Here is a 22,568-nt window from a genome sequence, read left to right on the forward strand (position 1 = left end):
ATCCCCAGGGGAGTATTCAGCAGAGTGTTCCAGTACTCAGCAGGCATGTGCATGTTGGGGGTAGAAGGCATACATCAAGAGTTCCATTTTGGTCATGTAATATTTAAAATGTGTAAGAGATCTTCAAGTAGGGATGTTGAATAGAGAGTTGGAAATGTGAGACTGAAGCTCAGAGATACCTGGGCTAAAGAGATACATTTGGAAACCATGTTGATAAAAAATGTTATTTCACTTATGGTAAAGCATGATCTTATGTAGGAAGTGTTTGGAAAGAAGATAGCCCTGGATTTAGACCTATGGAATCCTGACATTTTCTGATTAAAGGGGGAGATCACAGAAAGGAGACTGAGAAATAACCACCAGTGAGGTAGGAGAAAATTTGAGAGACAAAAAGGTGTCATGGAAGTTACCAGGGAACATGTTTTTCAAGACAGAGGGTGTTTTTGACTGGGTCAAATGTCGCTAAGAGTTTAAGTAAGATGAGAACAGAGGAGATTTGGTAACAGGGATGATGTCACTAGTGATCTTCACAATAATAGTTTGGGCAGAGCAGTGAAGGCAGAGGCCATGTTATGATGGTTTGAAGAATGGGGCATTGAAGAAAGAAAACAGCACATGAATATGACTCTTCCAAGGAGTCTGGCTCCAAAAGGAAGAAGAAAAAACAAGAAAACCATGAAGAGGACTTCAGCCCTCAAGTGAAGCCCCTGACTCAGAGAGATAAAGCATCTCCCTCTCTTTTCTCAGGGGCTGTCTTTTACAGGAAGTGAAGTTTGTGTAGGTATTTCTCCATCCAGCTCCTTCTACTTTTCATCAATAAAGATTTCTCAAAAATCCTGTCATTTTGTGGTCCATCAGGCTTTGATTTTGATGAGCTTGTAACTATCTTAGTGGAATGTTGTCATCCGAAGGCATGGGGCTGCAAACCAGATGCTATTTGCAAGCAGTTCCTCTGCAGAAATAGCTCAGCTGGTCTTCCCACCTCCAGTCTTGACTCATTAAATCCATTCTTCCCACTGCAGTGGGACTACTCTCTTTAGAATCTAGATTTGGCCTACTCATAACCATGCTCAATTCCTTTCAAGGGGAATAAGCCCAAGCCCCCTTATCAGGACATAGGAGGTCCTCCATGACACAGGCCTGCCATCTCTCTAGACTCAGTTCACAATTGCCTTCCTTACACATTTCACTCTCACACTTGTAGTTCCCCACATACACCAGGTTTTTCCATTCTGTGATGGCATGAACTCACATGTTTATTTACTCACATCTCTTTACCTGGCTAACACTTATCTTTCAAGACTTAGCTCAGGGATCATTTTCTTCAAAAATTATTTTCCTCTCTAATCTTTCAGAGAACTGCAAGTTCACATCCATCTCCGTACATCGTATGATACTGACTTTTTAAAAGTCAGGGATCTATTTCCTCCATTAGACTATAAGTTTCTCAAGAGCAAGAACTATGTTGTGATTTTCCTTTTTTTCCATACTTCCAGACTTCAGCCTGGTCATACATAGAATTGAGTAGAAAATCAGTAAATGAAGCTCAGTGGAAAGCAGGACGATTGAGACGAAGATTTCAGGGTGAAATAAAATTTGAAGTAAGTAGTGCAGGACAAAGGTCTTGAGTAGGATGAGAACCTTGGCCTTCCTTTTTGATTCTCTGGAGCAGTGGCTTAAAGGAACTGCTCAGGTAACACAACTAAGACAGGACCAATAAGCTGGAGCCAGTTAACAAGAATTTCAGAAGCCAGGCAAAATAATTTCAGTTTGAAGGCAATTTGGCCACATAGATTTTAAGTTGTTAACATTGAGAAGCAATGATTGTTCAATAATAAAACAACAACAGCTGGGAAAAACCAAACGGCACAAAATATTTCTAACAAAACAGAGTTAATGTTCTGTTGTTACAACTAATATTTCAGATAACCAGCCTTAGTTTGGGAGCCTAGTGTTTTGCCTTATCCAGTTTTTCCTCTTAACTATTATCATGTCAAGCTACAGAGGCATCATAATGATGTGGCTGAGAGTGTGAATTCAGGAGCCAAACTTCTTGAGTTTATTTTTAAAGACATTCTATTTAAAAGAATGAAGATGAGGTCTTGCTATGTTGCCCAGGCTGGTCTCAAACTCCTGGTCTCAAGTGATCCTCCTACCTTGGCCTCTCAAAGTGGTGGTATTACAGGCATGAGCCATTGCACTCTGCCAACTTCTTGAGTTTGAATATTGGCTCTGCTCCTTACTGACTTGTGATGTCAGGTAAGTTACTTAGTGCCTCACTGTCTTCATCTGTAAATTGAGGATACTGACATCTACCTCATAGGATTGTTAGAAGGATTAAATGAGTTTTCATAAGTATACATCACTTACAACTGTATCTGGCATGCTAAATGCCTGATAAGTGTTTGTTAAATTAAAAATTAACATCTAAAATACTAGATCTCCTGTAATTAAATAGGCAATGAATGTGAAAAGTACCATCAGGTGTATCTCTCCAAGCTAAGGAATAAATGAAGATTGTGCTTAAGAAAAGACTGGGTCAGCAGTCAACATAGAAGCTCCCTTGGGTCTCCAAGTTGATAAAGCTTTGACATAGCAAGAGATGGTTTGTATTCTGCCTGCCCACTAACGATGATGGAAGAGAGTGATTCCCTGTGCAGAATAACCATAAAATATCTATGGCCTGGATTAAGCCCCTAGGTTGAGAGGCCATAATCAAGGCAATTTCTGAGAGTTCCATTAATAAGGTTTTCTAGAAGCTGCCAAAGTCCAGCTACAGTAATTATCCAGTTAGTTTGCTGAATCAGCCAATATAAGCTTCCCCAGTCCTGCTGCTAATTAGGCTCCAGCCTCTCATCTCATTAATAAGCTTCCAGTTCATTTGCATGTAAGGAAAAATTGTGGGTATGGGGGTGTTTAATAGAAACCCAAATCACCTTCAACATGTGTCTTTTTTATTAAAATATTTAACCTTTTATTATGACTCAGAAACATCTGTTGGCATTACACTCTAGGAAAAGACATGATGAATTCAGCATTTGCCAGCAGTTCTCCAGCCCCTCCTCCTCACACCTGGCCTGTTCCCGATCAAGTAGCAGTAAGAAAAGACAAATGAATATGATTAACTCAGTGTTAGAAATTTGCAGGTGAAAGAAAACTATCTGGTTCAATTTTGTCATTTTACAAACTGGAAGCTCCAAGAGGTGGTCTTATTTGTTTAAGTGCCAGTGAAGCCAGGACTAGAGCTCAGGCCAGTCCTCCTATGACTCAGTGCTTCTTAGTCACCATGATGTACCAGGCCTGCAAAATATCTGATGAGAATAGCTGATACATAGCAGTAGCCTGTTATCTGATGTCGGGCTTTAACTTCACTTGCATCTAGAATTCAAGGAATAAGAATATAATTACCATCCCTTCATCCCATTTCTAAGAACTGTTGATTTTATCTCCTTAATTAAGCTTGTATGATAGGCACGATTTTTGTACCCATGGCTTGCCTTCTGAAGTCATGCCCATTGTTATATTACATGTCAAAAGGGACATTGAAGATATAATTAAAGTTACCAATCCTCTGACCTTAAGGTAGAGAGATTATCCAGTGTTATCCAAGTATTCCCAGTGTAATCAATGAGCCCTTTATAGCAGAAGAGGAAGACAAAAAAGGAAACCAGAGAGCTGCAGCAGAAGAGGAAGTTAAGATTCCAAGGAAAGAGAAGGATTTAATGCACCATCATTGGCTTGAAGGTAAGGGAAGTCATGTGTCAAGGAAATGAAGACTACAGTCCCACAACCTCAAGAAACTGAATTCTGCCAACAACCTGAATGAGTTTGGAAGCAGAGTCTTCCTCAGAAACTCTGGAAAAGAGCCCAGGCTGGCCAACACCTTGACTTCAGCTTTATGAGGCCCTGAACAGAGAACCCACCTGAGCCATTCTGTGCCAGGACTGTGAGATAATAAATGCATGTCAGTTTGAGTTACTAACTTTGTGTTAATTTGTTACGGCAGCAATAGAAAATGAATACAGCCTGAGTCCATCTATCCTGCTCTATCTTCGTGACCACTTCCCTACTCTAAACCACCACCCTCTCCTTCCTGGACCACTGTAATAGGCTGTTAATTCTTCCCTCCAAGGCCCTTCTCACTCATCTTCTACGAAGTCTTTACCCTGTAGTCCAAGTGATTTTTTTCAAAACAGAAACCTGATTATGTGATTCCTGCCCCAAGCCTCACTCACACGTACCCTAAGATACTTTAAAACCCTTCAGCGCCTTCTAGTGACTCTTAGACAAACAATACAATACCCTTTATGTGGCCTGTAAAGGCTCACGCGAATGCCCCTGCCCACCACTCCAGCTTCATCTTGACCATGCTCCCATCACTCTCTGTGCTGTTCTCTCACAGACCTTCTGTTTCTCCTTCTTTCTGTTATGCTCCCTCCCATCACAGGGCCTCACAGATGCTCTGCCCTGTGCTTGGAGCCTTCGCTCCCTCTCCCCTTATCCAGAAGATGTTCACTCCGTCTGTCACTCTCAATTTAAATGTTGCTTCCTCATGGTGGACTAGGTCTGCTTGCCCTCTTAGATGCTTTCATGGCTCTGTATGTTTCCCTTCAAAGCACTTTTCAGAGCTTGTAACTACACCTTTAATTCTATCTTTATTTAATTTTGCTCCCCAGTGGGAATTAAGCCCAGTAATGTATCATAGGGCTTTTCTGATTGAGATAATATATTTAAAACACTTGTCACAGGCCTAAAAGAAAATAACCACTCAGATAGCAAATACTATCATATATAGGAAGGGCCTTCAAAAAGTTCATGGAAAATGCATATTATGAAAAAACTATGTGTGGATCTCAAAAAATTTTTTGCACCAAAATAAACTCATACTAACTTTTTATAACATGTCTGAATGGGATCTAGTTTGAGGAGAGATACTAAGAGGGAGAGGGACAAGACATCGGTCTGAAAACAGCCCCTACCAGAGCAACATGAATTCTGCTAAAATTGAAGCAAGAATAAACATTGAATTTATGGTTAAGCTTGGGTGGAAGAATGATGAAATCATTGAGGCTTTATGAAAAGTTTATGAGGATGATGCCCCAAAGAAATCAGCAGTTTACAAATGGATGACTCATTTTAAGAAGGAATAAGGCGCTGTTGAAGATGAAGCCTGTGGTGGCAGATCATTCAAATAAATTTTTGAGGAAAAAAAGTCACCTTGTTTGTGCCTTAATGGAAAGCAACCAATGATTAACAGCACAAGCAGTAGCCAACACCATAACACCATAGAAATCTCAACTGGTTCTGCTCACACAATTCTAACTGAAAAATTAAAGTTGAGCAAACTGGCCATCTGATGTGTACCAAAATCATTGAGCCCAGATCAGTGGCAGACAAGAGCAGAGGTTTCAATGGAAATTTTTAATAAGTGGGATCAAGACCCTGAAGCATTTCTCCCAAGAATTGTAATAGTAGATGAAACATGGCTTAACTCCTATGATCCTGAAGGCAAAGTGCACCCAAAGCAATGGCTACCAACATGCAGAAGTGGTCCAGTCCAAGCAAAAGCAGTCAGGTCAACAGAGAAGGTCATGGCAATAGATTTTTGGGATACTCAATACATTTTGCTTTTTGAGTTTCTGGAGGGCCAAAGAACCATAACATCTAATTATTATGAGAGTGTTTTGACAAAGTTAGACAAAACTTTAGCAGAAAAATGTTAGTCTGAGTGATGGTGCATGCCTGTAGTCCCAGCTATTTGGGAGGCTGAAGCAGGAGGATCGCTTGAACCCGGGAGGTTGAGGCTGCAGTGAGCTGAGATTGTGCCACTGCACTGCAGCCTTGGCGATAGAATGAGATCCTGTCTCAAAAAAAAAAATTAAATAAAAAATTTTAAAGAAAAATGTTCAGCAAAGCCTCACTAGAGTCTTTCTCCACCATGATAATGCTCCTCCTCATTCTTCTCATCAAACATGGACAATTTTATGGGAGTTTTGATGGAAAATCATTAGACATTCACCTTACAGTCCTGATTTGGATTTTTCTGACTCCTATTATTTCCTAATCTTAAATAATCTTTAAAGAGCATTTATTTTTCTTTTTTTTTTTTTTTTTTTTGAGACGGACTCTTGCTCTGTCGCCCAGGCTGGAGTGCAGTGGCGCAATCTCGGCTCACTGCAAGCTCCGCCTCCCGGGTTCACGCCATTCTCCTGCCACAGCCTCTCCGAGTAGCTGGGACTACAGGCGCCCGCCACCACGCCCGGCTAATTTTTTGTATTTTTTAGTAGAGACGGGGTTTCACCGTGGTCTCGATCTCCTGACCTCGTGATCTGCCCGCCTCGGCCTCCCAAAGTGCTGGGATTACAAGCGTGAGCCACCGCGCCCGGCAGAGCATTTATTTTTCTTCGGTTAATAATGTAAAAAAGCCTTCATTGATGTGGTTAAATTCCTAGGACCCTCACTTCTTTAGGGATGAACTAAATAGCTGGTCTCATTGCTTACAAAAATGTCTTAACCTTGGTGGAGCTTATGTTGAGAAATAAAGTTTATATTTATTATTTTTATCTTGTAATTACATTTTCCATGAACTTATTAAAGTCTCCTCATATATGAAATATATTATTAAGTACAATCATTAGGATACCCACCCAGAACCACAGAAGAGGAAGCCCTAAACCCAGCCTGCTGGGAAGAATCTGAGAAGAAAGACTCTTTAGGAGGGTTTTAAATTATAAGCAGGTTTAACCAGGTGAAAAAGTGGTGGGAGAGGGAAAGGTATTCCAGGAAAAGGAGGTCACATGAGCAAAAATATGGAGATGAGACACAGCATGATGAATGTGGAGAACTCTGCCGCTGGCATTAGTAGCTATACAAATCCCGTAATAGACATGCTTTGTCAAAGCAGGTGTCCCAATGCCTGCCTGGTGTATAATTTGGCACATGTGCATGCCCAGCCAATGAACTGAATATTGCCACACACAATTCCTGGTGCCAATCTTCCAACTTGGCATCCTCTGCAAGTGCACCAAAGGGACCCATCTAAGGCTGGCATGGAAATATGGAGGCAATGTGAATGACAGGGTCTTCAACTCTTTGACATTAGACTGTGATTTCTTTTTTTTCTCCAACCAGTCAACAAATATTTCTGTGCTCACCTTTGGACCAAGCTCTATGGAGAAGGCAAAGAAAGTCTAAGACTTGACTCCTGCTATCAGGATAATAATCAATATACAGGGACAATATAAATGTATATAAAAATAAAGAATAATTCAGGATAGCACATGTGACAGATGTTAGTTGCCTTTCCAAAAGTCGTTCTCTCCTCCTTTTTGCTAATAGAATCCCAAGTTTGCTCAGGTATAACGCAGGCAAAACATGCTCTGGGAATGTAGGTCTCTACCCCAGCTCCAGGGAAGGAACTGTGACTTAACTAAGTTAATTACAGACATTTCATTTCTTATTTCCAGTGATTGGTCTAGGGTTGGGCATGTGAGCCCCTTCTAGACAGTAAAACATAAAGGAAAGTCTCATGGGCTGCAAAGATTCTCTTCTATGTACCTTTGTTTCTGTGCAAGATGCCATTATGGATAACTGTGGTGCTTTGGACGCATTTTGCAACTATTCAGCAATAAACCTAAGGACAAAAAACCAGGCTGGGCATGCTGGCTCAAACATGTAATCCTAGCACTTTAGGGGGCTGAGGTGGGCCAGAAGTTCAAGACCAGCCTGGCCAACATGGAGAAACCCTGTCTCTACTTAAAAAAAAAAAATACAAAAATTAGCCAGAGTGGTGGTGCACGCCTGTAATCCCAGCTACTCAGGAGGCAGAGTTATGAGAATACCTCAAACCCAAGAGATGGAGGTTGTAGTGAGCTGAGATAGTGCCACTGCACTCCAGCCTGGGTGACAGAGAAAAACTCTGTCTCAAAAAAAAAAAAAAAAAAAAGCCAACACGTTGAGGATGGCAGAGATGAGAGAGAGATGAGCCTGGGTTCTTGATGATATGTTGATCTTCAACAATAAACCTGGTATTGACCATATCAAGAATTATTGTGATGTTAGACCACACAGTTCTTTATTGTCAAAGCCACTGTTGACCTTGGAGTAAAACACATCCTAACTGGCACAAGATAGAGGAGAGACACAGTACAAACAGTATGGGATTTGCAGTCATAGGAACATACTATGCATTCTCTTAAAAATGGGTGTTCAATTTCCAGCCCTATCACTCAGCCTCTGTGGAATCTTTGAGCAAGGGTTAGGTAAAAGACACTGTTAAACGCCTTGAGGATCCAGAAAGATGAGGAAACTACTAAAGGTCTTACAAGCCAATAAATATAGACATGCTTTAAAGCACTATATACTTTGCAAGAGCAAATGGAATGTGAAATTGAAAAAGAAGGGCTGATATTCAAGTGTGTACCAATATGGTCAAACTGGATGCTTTTGGCAAATGTCAGTCCTCAGAGTAAATGCCTATGATGCACCAGCTTTTCAATATTCTGAAAATTACAGCTGTTAAAGACATCACACTCTGGATGTACAAAATGAAAAAAGTAGACCATTTGAGCTGCATCTTGAATAATGAGAACTAATAGAGAATGGGGCAAGAACATTTCAGCAGAAGAAATAACAAAGACAAAGGTGATTCACACCTTCATACAGAGGTGTGAGCATGCATAGTATGTTGAGTTTGGTAGCTACTCATTAACTTGTGATCTGATATGAAATAATTAAATTTACAAAATGTATACATTGGAAGAGACTCAAGTCTGTGAAAGGTATCATTTACTTGAAAAATACCAATGCAAGACTCTTTCAAACATGTTGTCCTAGTAAAATTATGTGTTTGTTTACAGATAATGACATAATTGCCAGAGTGATAGAGATATGGATAACTAACATGTTATAGTCTGCACCTTAAAGAGCAATCAGAATTAAATAACAGGTTTCTGATATTCTAATGGCAATCAGTGATAAAGTAAAATTTAACTCACATATAGTTTTTTGATAGTTATGTTTTAATTGAAAATAATATTTTAGATTTACAATAGAATTGCAAAATATAGTGTGGAAAGTTCTCATATACCCTTCACCCAGCTTCCCCAATGTTAATATATTAAATATTTGTAAAATCTATAAAACTAACCTTAGTGTAGTACTATTAAATAAAGCACAGAATGTATTTAACGTCCTTTTGTCCTATTTAGGACAAATAACGTCCTATTTAGGACTCTACACTGCATTTAATTATCACACCTTATAGTCTCCTCCAATCTATGACGGCAGCTCAGGATTACCTTTTTTTCCATGACTTTGACATTCTTGAAGGTTACTGGTCAGTGACTGTTTAGAATGTCCCTCAATTGGGTTTGTCTGGTATTTCCTTATGATTAAATTGAGGTTATGCATTATTGGAAGGTTGCCACAGACGTGAAATGCTCTTCTCAGTATATCATATTAGGGGTACTTGATGGCAATACGTATACAGATAGTGTTAACCTTGATCATTTTACTAAGGTAACGTCTGTCAAAATTCTCCCCAGGAGTAGAATTTTCTTCCTTGTTTCCTTTTCCCAGCTGAAATGAGTATTCACTAATGTCCTAAGGCCAGAAGTACTTATTGTGCTTCTCCCCACAGATTAAGACTTTTGTTCTGTAGGAGAGATAAAGGAAAAAGATCTAGAGAACTATCTTGCCGCTCTCCGTGGCTACTCTTCCTCTTTCCAAAGTCTGCACCACAATAGACACTTCTTAGGACTCATCTGATCAATTCTGTGAGTGCCTGATAGGGTTCATGGAGAACAAGATTGCGAGAGACTTCAGACTCCTCTAATTTCTGCAGGCCCCAGGGATCACACTGTGTCACCAGCCAGAATTCAGCCCTCACCAATTTGTCTGCTATTGCAGCAGAAATCTTCTTACCATGTGTCCACCCCAAGGTGAATATGTGCCTGCATCTCCTCCCTCCCTGCAGATACTGTCTTTCTGTAGATTTTGGGCCAGTTGATTGCTTTGTGATCTCAACTCTTCTATAGGTTCTAAAACAGTCACGAATTTGAAGTTAGAAGCCTGAGGTCTTCATATATACATATATCATGTAAAGTACAGGTAATTTGGCATAAATGACATCCAGTGTCCTTCTTTTTTTTTTTTTCAGACAGAATCTCACTCTGTCACCCAGGCTAGAGTACAGTGGCATGACCTCAGCTCGCTGCAACTTCCATCTCCTGGGTTCAAGTGATTCTCCTGCCTCAGCCTCCCAAGTAGCTGGGATTATACCTGGTCTCAAACTCCTGACCTCAAGTGATCCACCCACCTCGGCATTCCAAAGTGCTGGGATTATAGGTGTGAGCCACCGTGCCCGGAGACAGAACTATGTATCTGGATGCATGCATATATATATAATTTACTACCTTTCCTGTTCCTTGGGACTTTGTAAGTTTGGAGGAGAAATAGAGGCTTCTATGCTGTCTACATACAGGGAAAAAACCTCTTGTGAAATGATGAGATTGAAGGAAAATGGCCTTTGGAGTGAAGAAATCTGGGCCCTAAATCTGATGCATAGAACTTTGACACATAAAACTTTGAAGAAATTGCCTAACTTCTCATGGCCCCAGATTTTTCCATCTGCAAAACAAGGAAAATAAAACATAATGCCCTGGCCTGGGAGGGTTGAATGATAAAATGTTAAAGAGCAAGTATTTCTTTGAAATAGAAGTCAGCATTTTTTTTTTTTTTTTTCTGTAAAGGGCCAGTTTGTAGGTATTTTAGGCTTTGCAGACCACACAGACTCTGTCCCAATTATTCAGCTTCAACGTTGTAGTGAGTGCAAAAGCAGGCACAGAGAATGTGTAACTAAATGGGCATAGCTGGGTCTCACTTTTATTTACAAAAATAGGTGTTGGACCAGAATTAACTGCAGACAGGCAATAGTTTATGACCCCTGTGCTAGACCAAACCTGTCTGGGGGCACATCCAAGGCATAATCAGATTGCCCTGTTACTTCCTATTCAGGATACCCTCCTCCTCTCACCCTCAGCTGGTTGCTAATGTCAGGCTTCCATTCAGGTCTGCCCTTCTAGTTGAGGGTGAGGGAAAATGTTCTCTCAGATTCCACAAACTGTTTTAGTTATATCCGTGCTCCATGTGGTCACTTGGTCACTATGGTTAAGAAGGTGCTATTGCTTCTGCAGAAAGTAGACCCCACATTAACTGCTGTTGCCTGGGCCTGCTGTTGAGTATCCCTAGCTATTTTTCTGCAGCAGCTTGCTTCCATGATGGGGTGTTTCTGCCCCACCCCCGCCCACCCCCGGCCCCGAGACGGGGTCTCACTCTGTCGCCCAGGCTGAAGTGCAGTGGTGTGATTGTGGCTCACTGCAACCTGTGCCTCCTGGGTTCAAGCAATTCTCCTGCCTCAGCCTCCCGAGTAGCTGGGATTGCAGGCATGTGCCACCATGCCTAGCTAATTTTTGTATTTTTAGTAGAGACGGGGTTTCACCGTGTTGGCCAGGCTGATCTCAAACTCCTGACCTCGTGATCCTCCTGCCTCGGTCTCCCAAAGTACTGGGAATACAGGTGTGAGCCACCGTGCCTGGCTCCATGACGTTTTTTAGTGAAGGCCCCTGAGCCAGACTCCAGGGCTCAAATTCTACCCCTGCCATTTGCTAGTTGTGGGACTTTGTGCTGTAAATCACTTCACTGTATTTAGTTTCCTCATCTATAGAGTGGTAATAATAAGTCTCTGCCTCACAGAACCATTGTGAGGATTAAGTAAATACATTTATTTAGAACAATGCCTGGCATATCATAATTGCACGGTAAATACAATATTATTACTCTCTTGGGAAGCATTCCCTGTGCCAGACACTGAGTCTGAAGAGATAAATTCATCTTCTAAGAAAGGAAATTATTTTTCCCTATCTCATCCTTCTTCTCACCCTGAACCAAATACCCTTCTATGGGTTAACAAGTGTCCTGGGGCCCCTAGACAGACTGCATGCTGCCACAGAATTGGCATCCTGATGGCGATGCTGGGGTCCTTAAAACCCTACCTTCCACCTTCCTGACCAGACTTGGGGCTGGGTTCTCCTTCTTTGCAATGAGCTTTACTGCTCCCACCACCTCCAACATGCATGAGAGTTGAATTCCTTCTCCCCTCAGAGATGAGTGTCCCATCCTCTCACCCAGACAACCCTTTCTCTCAAAGTTACACCTGCAGATGCAGCCTAGATTTTGTGGGGACATTTCCAAGCTTTTAACTCTATATAAAGTACCTGGGGTGTAGCTGCTTCTTAGTAAATTTTCATTCTCTTTTCCCTAAACCAACAATGCTAAGCAAAAAGAAAGAAATAATACTTTGCAAAAAACGTTCTTAATTTTTGTGTCCCTACTTGGGAGAGCTGAGGTTGCATGACAAAAATGAACAAGTGGTAGGTGCCAGCAAGGGTCATGTACTTTCTCCTGCTGAAGATCATGAAGTGATGATGAACACAGTGATGCTGAAGATGTTAATGGTGATGCTCAACATTTATTGACCTCTTAATACCTGGAACAGGGCTAAGCTCATGACATACTCAAGCCTCACAATAACCTTATAAGTGTTATTGAGGAAGCTGAAGGTAGGTATTATTCATCCACATTTTATAGCTGAGGAAACCGAAGGTCAGAGAGAGCATGTCTAAGGACACATAGCTAAATAGTGGCAATTCAAACCCATATCAGTTTCTCCCTAATGTCCTTGTTCTTAAGCTCCTCCCTCTCCTGCTACACTAGGTGGTGGTACAGTCAGAAGCCTTCAGGTGTGTGTGAATAAACATTTGGCAGCCTCACCAAGTTCATGTATGGCAGCTTTGCCAGTTGGACCTATACCTGGAATAACAGGAGGGGATGCAAGAGTGGACAGATGCTCATTAGCCAAGTGACCAATGAGAGTCAGGGGATGGGAGAGCTAAGGAACAGGAAGCAGAGCTGCAGGGCAGAGGGAGCTGGGGTGGGACCTCCGGCTCTCCCTGAAGTGGGAGAGGAGTGGCCACAGCCTCACAGACAGGTCAGGCATGTGCCAGGTCAGGCAGCTGTGAAAAACCTTTGTTTCATGGCTGGGACATGGACTTGCTGACTTTCAAAGCTAAGTGGCCAGGCTGTACTCTGGAATGGAATTTAGGCTCAGGTAACTATCAGTGGCTAAAATGTGTTTCCTTCTCAGAGCATTGCAGAGCTGCACTCTGGCTCTGGGAGCAGACTAAGGCCAAGTCCAGTTAGCTTGACTTAAGAGCCAGTCTGACGATTGATTTACTTAGTTTGATTCATGTGTGCACGCGCACGCGTGTGTGTGAATATATGTGTACATGTGCAGGTAGCTATCTATAAAGGTACACATATGTGATAATATGCATCGGCCATATGTATTCCTGTGCTCACCACCTGCACACATGCCTGTGTAAGTACCTTGACACTTAGAGGGGTGAGTTAAATGAACAGACGCTTGTGAGCCTGCCAGTTGTCTTTTTGTACTGATGGGTCAGGGCCATTGTTTGGTACAATTAACCTGGGACTCAGACTTGCAAATGAATTCAACGGGGTACTGCAGCTTGGATGCCTTCCAGCGTGTGGTGTGTAATGGGGGTTGTGTTTCAAAGCCTTCGTCACACTAGACTGCCAACTTTCTTGATACCTCGTGCTTTGGAGGACACAGGCAGAGTGGAAGTATCAGACTGGAAAATTGCCCAGTGATCTGTTACAAACATATTGTCAACTGCTGGAGCCTCCAGTGCCTGTCCCTGCAGTGATGGGTGAATGCCATTCCCTTTGGCTCTTTGGAAGCCATGTCTGTTCTGATTCATACTGCTGTGGAAAAAGCAGCATGCCTTGAGAAGGAGGCATTCAAAGGCATGAGCACGTTGTCTGCGAATGAAGGATGGTCTGGGGGAGTGTGAGGGGGAAAATGCAAGCACACTCGAATATGGGAGGGAAAACTTTCCTCCCTTCTGCCTCTGCTGCTGCCTCTACCCTGTACTTGTCCCAAAGCCCCATGTCAACTGAATAACATCTCCCATCTGCCTTTTATTATATGGACAGTGGGTTGGGGGCCCTAGAGAACCCAATTACAACATTCACCACCATCAGATCTACAAAACAAAGTTATTTCAAGCCTGGTATTCAAAGGCCTGGGCAAAATAGGCAACTGACTTCCTAATATGATTTAAGGGTCCAGAAAAGTGTCCCTATTTCAAATTATCTACCCTTCTAGTTGGATATATTCTTCCTTACTTTCTCCATTAACTCAGTTTTCATCTTAAGGAGATATATACTTTTTTTTTTTTTGGACTGAGTTTCGCTTTTTCGCCCAGGCTGGAGTGAAGTGGCATGATCTTGGCTCACTGCAACCTTCGCCCCCTGCCAGGTTTAAGCGATTCTCCTGCCTCAGCCTCCAGGTTGAAGCGATACTCCTGCCTCAGCCTCCCGAGTAGCTGGGATTACAGGCACCCGCCACCACGCCTGGCTAATTTTTGTATTTTTAGTACAGACAGGGTTTTGCCATGTTGGCCAGGCTGGTCTCGAACTCCTGACCTCAGGTGATCCACCCACCTCAGCCGATATGTGCATTTTTATTTAATTTACAGTACATTGTTATCTGGCCAGGGTCATGCATGAGAAAACTAACACATTATCAGTGCTTTATTTTATTGATTAACTAATCTATTATCACCCTTGGCCCCTTGTAGAAGACTTGAGAGAATGGGATACATGATGGGCAACTTCTGATGAGAGGAGCTAGAACTGAGTTGACAGCAGTGCTGTAGGGTGTGTGTATTGGGGGGGGGATGGGTACATTATGAAAAACAGCTGAGATAAAAGGCAGTAAGCACACCTTTGCCTAAAGAGCTTGTACATACCTAATAAGACAAAATAGACATGTTCACCAGTTAGGTGAAATATATTAAAAAAGTTCCTCCAGGTAGCCTTCCTAGGATGATTATTGAGTTGGGCTGAGAAGGGCTGAGGGATTGCTTAGCATCACACAAAGCTAGTTTCTGTGGTCAGGGAGCAGGCCAGAGGTGAACTACTTTGAAATGGTACGTTATCAGATATTCGGGATGGCAGGTGTTGATGAGAATGAACACAGTGGAGGGAGGACATGAAAGTTGCTGGCTGCCTGTTCCCACTGGCCCAGGGAAGTGATGAGCATAAAGAAAACAAATAATTGAAATGGATGCAAATCAATTAGATGATGACAAATAAAAATTTTAATAGCCCAGGATGAAATGTTGTTAAAAATGACTTGTCTGAGCCTGATGCCTTTAGATTTACATTTAAATGTAATTAACACTGAATGACACTTACTGCTGTTCTCATTCTGCCAGCTGATGGTGTTCTTTAAAGCGCTGTGGAGATGCCGGGAAGCATTATCTTTAGAAAATAGTCCATCCCTATTTTCATTCATTTGTAGTTTAACTTCCCTCATTATATTGCATTAGGAGAAAGAGCGTCGGTGCTTCCTGGTGCATCCACTCCTGCGGCTCATTTCCCCAGCTGAAATCATCATCAGCTTGAGACATCACAGCCATGTCCACAGCAACCAGCTCCATCTTGAGAGCACACTCTTCAACTCACATAGCCTTCATCCCTCTTGTTATTTATTACTAAAATGATTTGATGTGGAAAAATAGACTTGGGTTCCTAAGACTTTGGGGCAAGTTGCTACTTCTCTTTTTCTAGAGGGATGGCTATGAAGTAAGGAAAATATGTTTTCAGAGCGAGATTGACTTGGTCCCTTGAATGCTGCCTCAAATGCTCCCCCACCACTTTTTTTTTTTTTTTTTTTTTTTTTTTTTGAGATAGAGTCTCACTCTGTCACTCAGGCTGGAGTGCAGTGGTGCAAGCATGGCTCACTGAAGCCTGGACCTCCCAGGTTCAGGTCATCCTCCTGCCTCAGCCTCCTGCATAGCTGAAACAAAAAGTGCTTGGGTTACAAGTATGAGCCACCATGCCCAGCCTCTACCTCTCCCTTCTATTTCAGACTACTCGTTATGAAAATGGAAAAGTCAATTCCTACCTTGCATAATTGTTTGCAAAGATCAAATAATTAATGGACGCAGGTGCTTTATGCGCATGATTGTATTTTATCTACAAAGTAACAGCTATTGTTCTTGTGTTATAATCCACTCCAAAATTTTATGACTTAAAACAATTTTTTTGGTCTCATATAGTTCTGTGAGTTGATGGGGCTCAGCTGGTGTTCTTCTGCTGGCTTTGCTTGGGGTCTCTTGTGTGGTGCAGTCAGATGCAGTTAGGACTGAAGTCGCATCGGCTCAGTGGAAATGTTGGAATGTCTGGGTCCCTCTCTCCACGTGGTCTCAGGGATTTACCTCTCCTTGTGGCCTTTTCACATGGTGTCTCCAGGATAGACTTCTTACAAGGCAGCTAAGGGTCCCCAAAAGGACAAAAGCAGTGTCTACCAAGCCTTTTAATGCCTAGGTTCTGAATTCCCAGAAGATCACATTCAGTTTCCTTCTGTTTATTCAATCGGGTCACAGGCCCACAGAGTTGGAAGGTGGGAGGGAACTGCACCAGGGCAGTAATATCAGGAGGCGTGGCTTATTGGATGCCATGTCTTGGAGTCTGGGCATGATGTTTCCATTTTACTTATGAGAAAATGTAGGCTTAGAGAGTTAAGTGGCTTTCTCAGAGTCACGGAGCTAGTAAGTAGAACAAAGATTCAACCCGAGGCATCCTGAGTATCACAGCTTGCATCTTTGACCACTGGTCTATACTAACTCTCGTGTCATGAAAAATTCCTAAAATAGTGCCTGACATATATGGGGCACTTACTCATGGAATCTAATTTTATTTCCTTTCCTCTTTCTTCACTTTATTTAATAACACTTATACTATGTCAGTTACTCTACTTTTTATCAAGCTTCTGTTATGTGCCAAGCACTGGGCTATAGGTACTGAAGATAATAACAGCAAACAAGACAGACCTACTCTGCCCTTGTGGAACTTTCAGTATTTGATATTTATGTAATTAGCAAATATAAGGTGCTTGAGAAAGGCTCCCCTAAATGAGGCCGGGCGTTTGGGATCGGCCACTGGTCTGATAGTGACTTCACTTTTTGTAGAGTGGTGGAGCCTGGAGGGGGAGCAGGACGGGAGGAGCACAGACCCGCCATGCCTGCCTCTTGGCCTAGTGGTCTTGCAGCCTAGGCTTTGGGGAGGTCATCTAAGCCTGACTTGCAGATCAAAGCATGCTAGTTAATATTCCCTAGATTGCTGGTAAAGGAGGCATTCAGTTAATAATCTGTACTTTTAAAAAGTAACTTTTACTCTTTCTGTGTTATATGAATAATGTTTGCTCATTGGTGGAAAAGTAAGAAAATAGGTAAAAGAAAAGAAAAGAAAAAAAATTCCATTATTCACTAACCAGAGGTAATAATTATTGACAATTTGGCATATGTTCTTCTTATTAGTGTTGTACTATGTCAATAAATCACATTTTTATTAATAGTATGCTATGCTTCAGGAACATACTAAGTGTACCTATTTGTAACCAGATTCTTTTCTTTAGCAATGTATCATGAACATCTTTCCATGTCAATAAATATAATTATACATCATCAGCTATCCTTGTTCATTATCTGCGAATATATGGATATTGTATAATTCATTAACCAGTTGCTTGTTGTTGGACATCCGATTTCTCTGCAATTAGCATTCTTGTAGCTTAATGTATGTGCACATTCTTAAACATTTGTTTGTATAAATTTCTCAGAGTGAAAACATTGAGCCAAAATCTGTGCGTATCTTTCAAGTTTTTGACCTTTTTTCCAAATTAGGAAAGATTGCACCCATCAAAGTGCTCAGCATTGAGTGTGTACCCATTATCTTACTCCCTAACTAACATGAATGGTTTTTTAGCTTAAAAAATTACTACTAGTTTAATAAGCAAAATATGGTATCTTGTTTTAATTTGTGGTTGCTTGATTAATATTGAGGTCTGACATTTTAATATCTATACTGACTAATTGTATCCTTCTTTTGTAAACCACTGGTGCCTGTCTTTCATCTGTCTGGTTTCTATGAGTGGGCTGCTTTGTCCCATATCTCAGCCCCAGTATGAGCTCCATTTCTTGTGGCTAGATGGTTCTTGGTGCCTATTTCTCCCAGGCCTTTGCTACGTTTCACTTCCTTTTGCACTATTGCCCTGGGTTACCTCCCCAGGGATGGTGGTTCTGTCCCTGATTCCCAGCCTGGGGATTCATTTCCTGCTACTCATTGACTAACTCCCAGGTATTCAAATCTACCTGGTGCTGACTACTGGTCTTTCAGCTAGAAACTAAAAAATTGTCTGCTTCTCGAATACCCTGCCTGTTGGAATCTGCTAATCTCCCCATCCTCTGCTGATTCCTGAGGGTAGGCCTCTCTCATGCCAGCCTGTTGCCTGTCACCTGCCTTCTTGCAGGATCCCCTCACATTCAGGTTCTGTTTCTCCTTTTTTCCTGTGTCCTACACCTGCTCACTCCAGGCTGATGCTACACCAGGCCTAGTCCTCTGCTGTTAACCTCGTTCTTTCAAACTATGAATACACTGTCTATTCCCATTTTAACATGTGAGAAAAATAGAAACCAGGCAAACTGGCTTATCCATAACAGCATGGCAAATAAGCTAATGGTATTATCTGTCCACAGGGGTGTCTTAATCTGAGGTCTAGATTTTAGGAGGCTTGTAAAATTCTTACAATTTCATAATTGTATGTTTATTTGTATCTACACTTTTTGGAAGAACAGGCCCTTAGTTTTGTAAGATTCCCCAGGACTACTGATCCATAAAACATCTACTGCATAGCCAAGAAGCATTACTGGTATTGCTACTACAGCCACCACTTTCACTAATACTACTATTGATAATAAAATGAGTGCAAAAGCAAGATACAGAACATACAATTTTGGAGGAAAATAGTTGTCAGTGAAAAATGTTCTTAAATCAAATTTTTAGGTCACCTGAACAGCTTTCTAAAAGGACCTGTCCAATCTCTATCTCAGGTTCTATGAAGCTCTAAAGTCTTTGGGCCCAGTAGCTACAACAGTCACCTAATAAAAGTCTGCATGTCCTGAGATAATGGTGCAGGATCACGCTCCACTCTATCTTCCCTGATATCAGCAGCACTCTCGGACAGTTGTTGGGGAACTTCCAAAGGCAATACCTGTAAGAAGAGAAGAGAAAAACAGCTGCAGCACTTCCTATCTGAGCAGCCACGTCAGCACTGCTTTAATTAACGTGAAGAACTAGAAATGATCGCTACTGACCGTGAAGAGGTAAAGGGTGTGCAGGATGGGGAAGGGCACAAGGCACACAGGATGAGAGCAGTGCTAGCATCATTAAATCCTGCCTGCATCGCTAAAATCTGCCTGCTGGACATTTTCAGGGATCACATGTATTTCTTACGCTGATCCCACTGGATATCCAGCTAGAATATCGGGGTTTGAGGCTCCTATCTGCCACTCACGATTGTGTGACTTCAGAGGAGTCTCTTTCCCTTTCCAGAAGGAAGCCTTCACTTCCTCACCAAAAAAAAAAAAAAAAAAAAAAAGAAAAGAAAAGAAAAAAGATTTGGGCAAAATGGTTTCTGAAGTCCGTTGTTATTCCATCACTTCAATAATTGTATTATTCTTTAAAATATTATGTCTGCAATCCTAATTTTTTTTAGAAAAATAGTAGTGACATCCTGAAAGATAACTAAAAGGGATGACCAAGAAGGACTGATATAACAATGGTGGACTAGGATAGTCCATCCCTCATTTCCCCAAGGAAACATCAAAAAACAAACAGAAACTGGCTAAAATACAGGACCTTACAGGAGTTCTGAAAACAGTCAAAAGTCTACAGCAACCAAGCAAACATTTAATCAAGGAAAAGCTACATTCAAAATAGGAGGCAAATTCATGGTGATTCACTTGTCCTTCTCCTACACCCTCCCCAGCATGGTACAGTGGGCCTGGAGGAAGGGCAACCCAGTTTCCCATTCCCTTCTTTGAATCAGAAGAGCAGCGAAGACCTGAGTTACAATATTCCGACGTGTCTGGGAGCTCCATAAAGGATGGTTCTCTGTCTCACCCAAGTTGGAACTTAAGTAAGAAGTGACAGGGCTGCTCATGAAAGCTGCAAGAGACTACAGACCACAGATCCACAGAGCTGTTTTTCCAAATAACCAATTTTCGACAAAAATTACAAGGCATACAAAGAAACAGGAAAACATAGCTTGTTCAAAGGAAGAAAATAAAGTGGCAGAAATCATCTCTGAAGAAACACAGACATTTGGCTTATAGACAAAGACTTTAAAACAACTGTTTTAAATATGCTCAAAAAGCTAAAAGAAAGCACGATGAACTAATGGAAGTCAGCAAAAATCAATATATGAACAAAATGAGAATATCAGTGTTTCTTCTATCCATATGTGATTTTGTTATTACTTGTCTCATTTTCTTTCCACAGGCAAGCATTATAGGCACAAAATTAAATCTGGGTTACAGTGACATTCCAAGTTGTATTCACTGTACAGTAGTCCCCCATTATTGGCAAAGAAGAAGTTCAAAGACCCCTAGTGGATGCTTAAAGCTGCAGATTGTACAGAACCCTATATACAGTGTTTATTCCTATATCATAATGGGCAGGTATCACACAGAGCGTATATACACTGGAAAAAGGGATTGTTCATGTCCCGGGTGGCACAGAGCAATATTTCATCATGGTACTGAGAACAGCATGCAATTTTAAACTTATAAATAGTTTGCTTCTGGAATTTTTTATTTAGTATTTTTAGACTGCAGTTGATCACATGTAACTGAAACCATAAAAAGTGAAACCATGAATAAAGAGGGACTGCTGTGTCTTCTACATTTTGGGAACTATGCTAGGTGCATTATATACTTTGTATACTTTTTTTACTTAATTCACCCAACAACTCTACAAAGGTATTATGATCATACTCCTTTACAGACAACGGTCATATAATTCTCTTATGCCCTCTTGATATCTGAGGTCACTTTTGGCTGCAGAGAAATTGCTGGAGGTTATCCCCACTACTTCCCCACAACTGGCACCATTGTCTCCTCACCCATGTTTAAGTCTCTTTTCCATGATGCCCATCCTAACTAAGCTCCTCTATGCTCTATATCCTATGCACCTTTGTGTAACCCTTTTACTTTGTGAGATACATTTCTCCCCTCTTACAACCAGGGCTGTGAGTGTCAAAAGGTTCATGAAAATAATGACTGGATGGTGGTTTCTGGACAAGGCAGATTATTAGAACTATCCCAAGAGACTTTTTAAAAATACAGATTCTTAAACTCCGCTCAAGATCTGATCAGATTCTCCAAGAGTGAGGCCAAGGTTTTGCTGCGAGTAAACTCTCCTGCGGGTAATGTTGGTGTCAATCAGGCTTTGGAGAACTGCCATGGGGACTCCGAGCAGATTGCTCTTGGTACAGGGAAAGTTTACCCACAGCAGCGGTCAGAGAAGACTCCACTGAGGAAGTCAAACTCCACCTGGTTTTTAAGGACACATGAAATTCAGATAAATGATGATGATTGAGAGGACATTTCATCCTTGCACAGGGGACATGCTAATCTTCTCTGTATCCTTCCAATTTTAGTAAATGTGCTGCTGAAATGAGCACTGAAAGGGCATTTCAGATAGGATAGATGTTAAACAGGATACAGAGGCAGGGAAACACATGACCTATTAAGAAATAATAGAAAATGTTAGTCAAGGAGTAATCACTGTTCCTGATGCTTGCCTCCATGTAGACAGAGTTCTGTTAGAGTAACAGTCCTGGCCTCTCTTTATCCCTTCATTCATTCTACCCCAGTGCAGTTTAGGGAAGAAGTTTAGCCTGTGCTTTCCAGCACCTGCCCTGCCTCCTCTCTGGGAGTCAGCTGCTTGGGAACAAGACAGGAGCTGCCCTGCTCCCCCATGTCATAGCTTTCGGGAGCAGGTTCTGCTCCTGCATCCAACACTACCTGAGGCTAGGTGGGTAGAAACTTGTGGTTTCAGTATTAATTATTCTACTAGCCTGAAGTTATATGCCACATTCTTCAATATTAATGTCTTAGTTCAGGCTGCTATAACAAAGTAACATAGACTGAATGGCTTGTAAACAACAGATCTTTATTTCTCACAGTTCTGCAGGCTGGAAATCTGAGATCAGGGTTTCAGCGTGGTTAGTTCTATTGAGGGCTCTCTACCAGGTTGCATACTGCTGACTTCTTGAATCCTTACATGGCAGAAAGAGGGTGAATGAGCTCTCTAGGGTCCCTTTTATAAAGGCATTAATCTCATTTGTAAAGCCTACACCCTTATGACCTGATTACCTCCCAAAGGCCTTACCTCCTAATACTATCACATTGGGAGTTAGGATTTCAACATACGAATTTGTTGAAAATGTTCAGTCCATTGCAATTAGCCACTTAGAAAATAAAGGTAATATGTTCATCTCCTTTCTACCTTACTCATTTATTTCTTAATTGTCTTAGAACTCAGCTAGGAAAGAATGGTGCTATTTATTAGGTCCC

At 41.5% G+C, this 22,568-nt stretch overlaps 1 non-coding gene across 1 annotated transcript; it reads right to left on the minus strand.

Moving 5' to 3' along the window:
- Window positions 1–21,570: 21,570 nt before the first annotated feature.
- LOC134734967 (U6 spliceosomal RNA) lies at window positions 21,571–21,673 on the minus strand. Its single transcript, XR_010117834.1, has one exon. It is a non-coding gene; the product is annotated as a U6 spliceosomal RNA (small nuclear RNA).
- Between the last annotated feature and the right edge of the window lie 895 nt (window positions 21,674–22,568).

This window comes from Symphalangus syndactylus, chromosome 12, assembly GCF_028878055.3.
Source record: "Symphalangus syndactylus isolate Jambi chromosome 12, NHGRI_mSymSyn1-v2.1_pri, whole genome shotgun sequence".
In the NCBI taxonomy this organism is placed as follows: Eukaryota; Metazoa; Chordata; class Mammalia; order Primates; family Hylobatidae; genus Symphalangus; species Symphalangus syndactylus.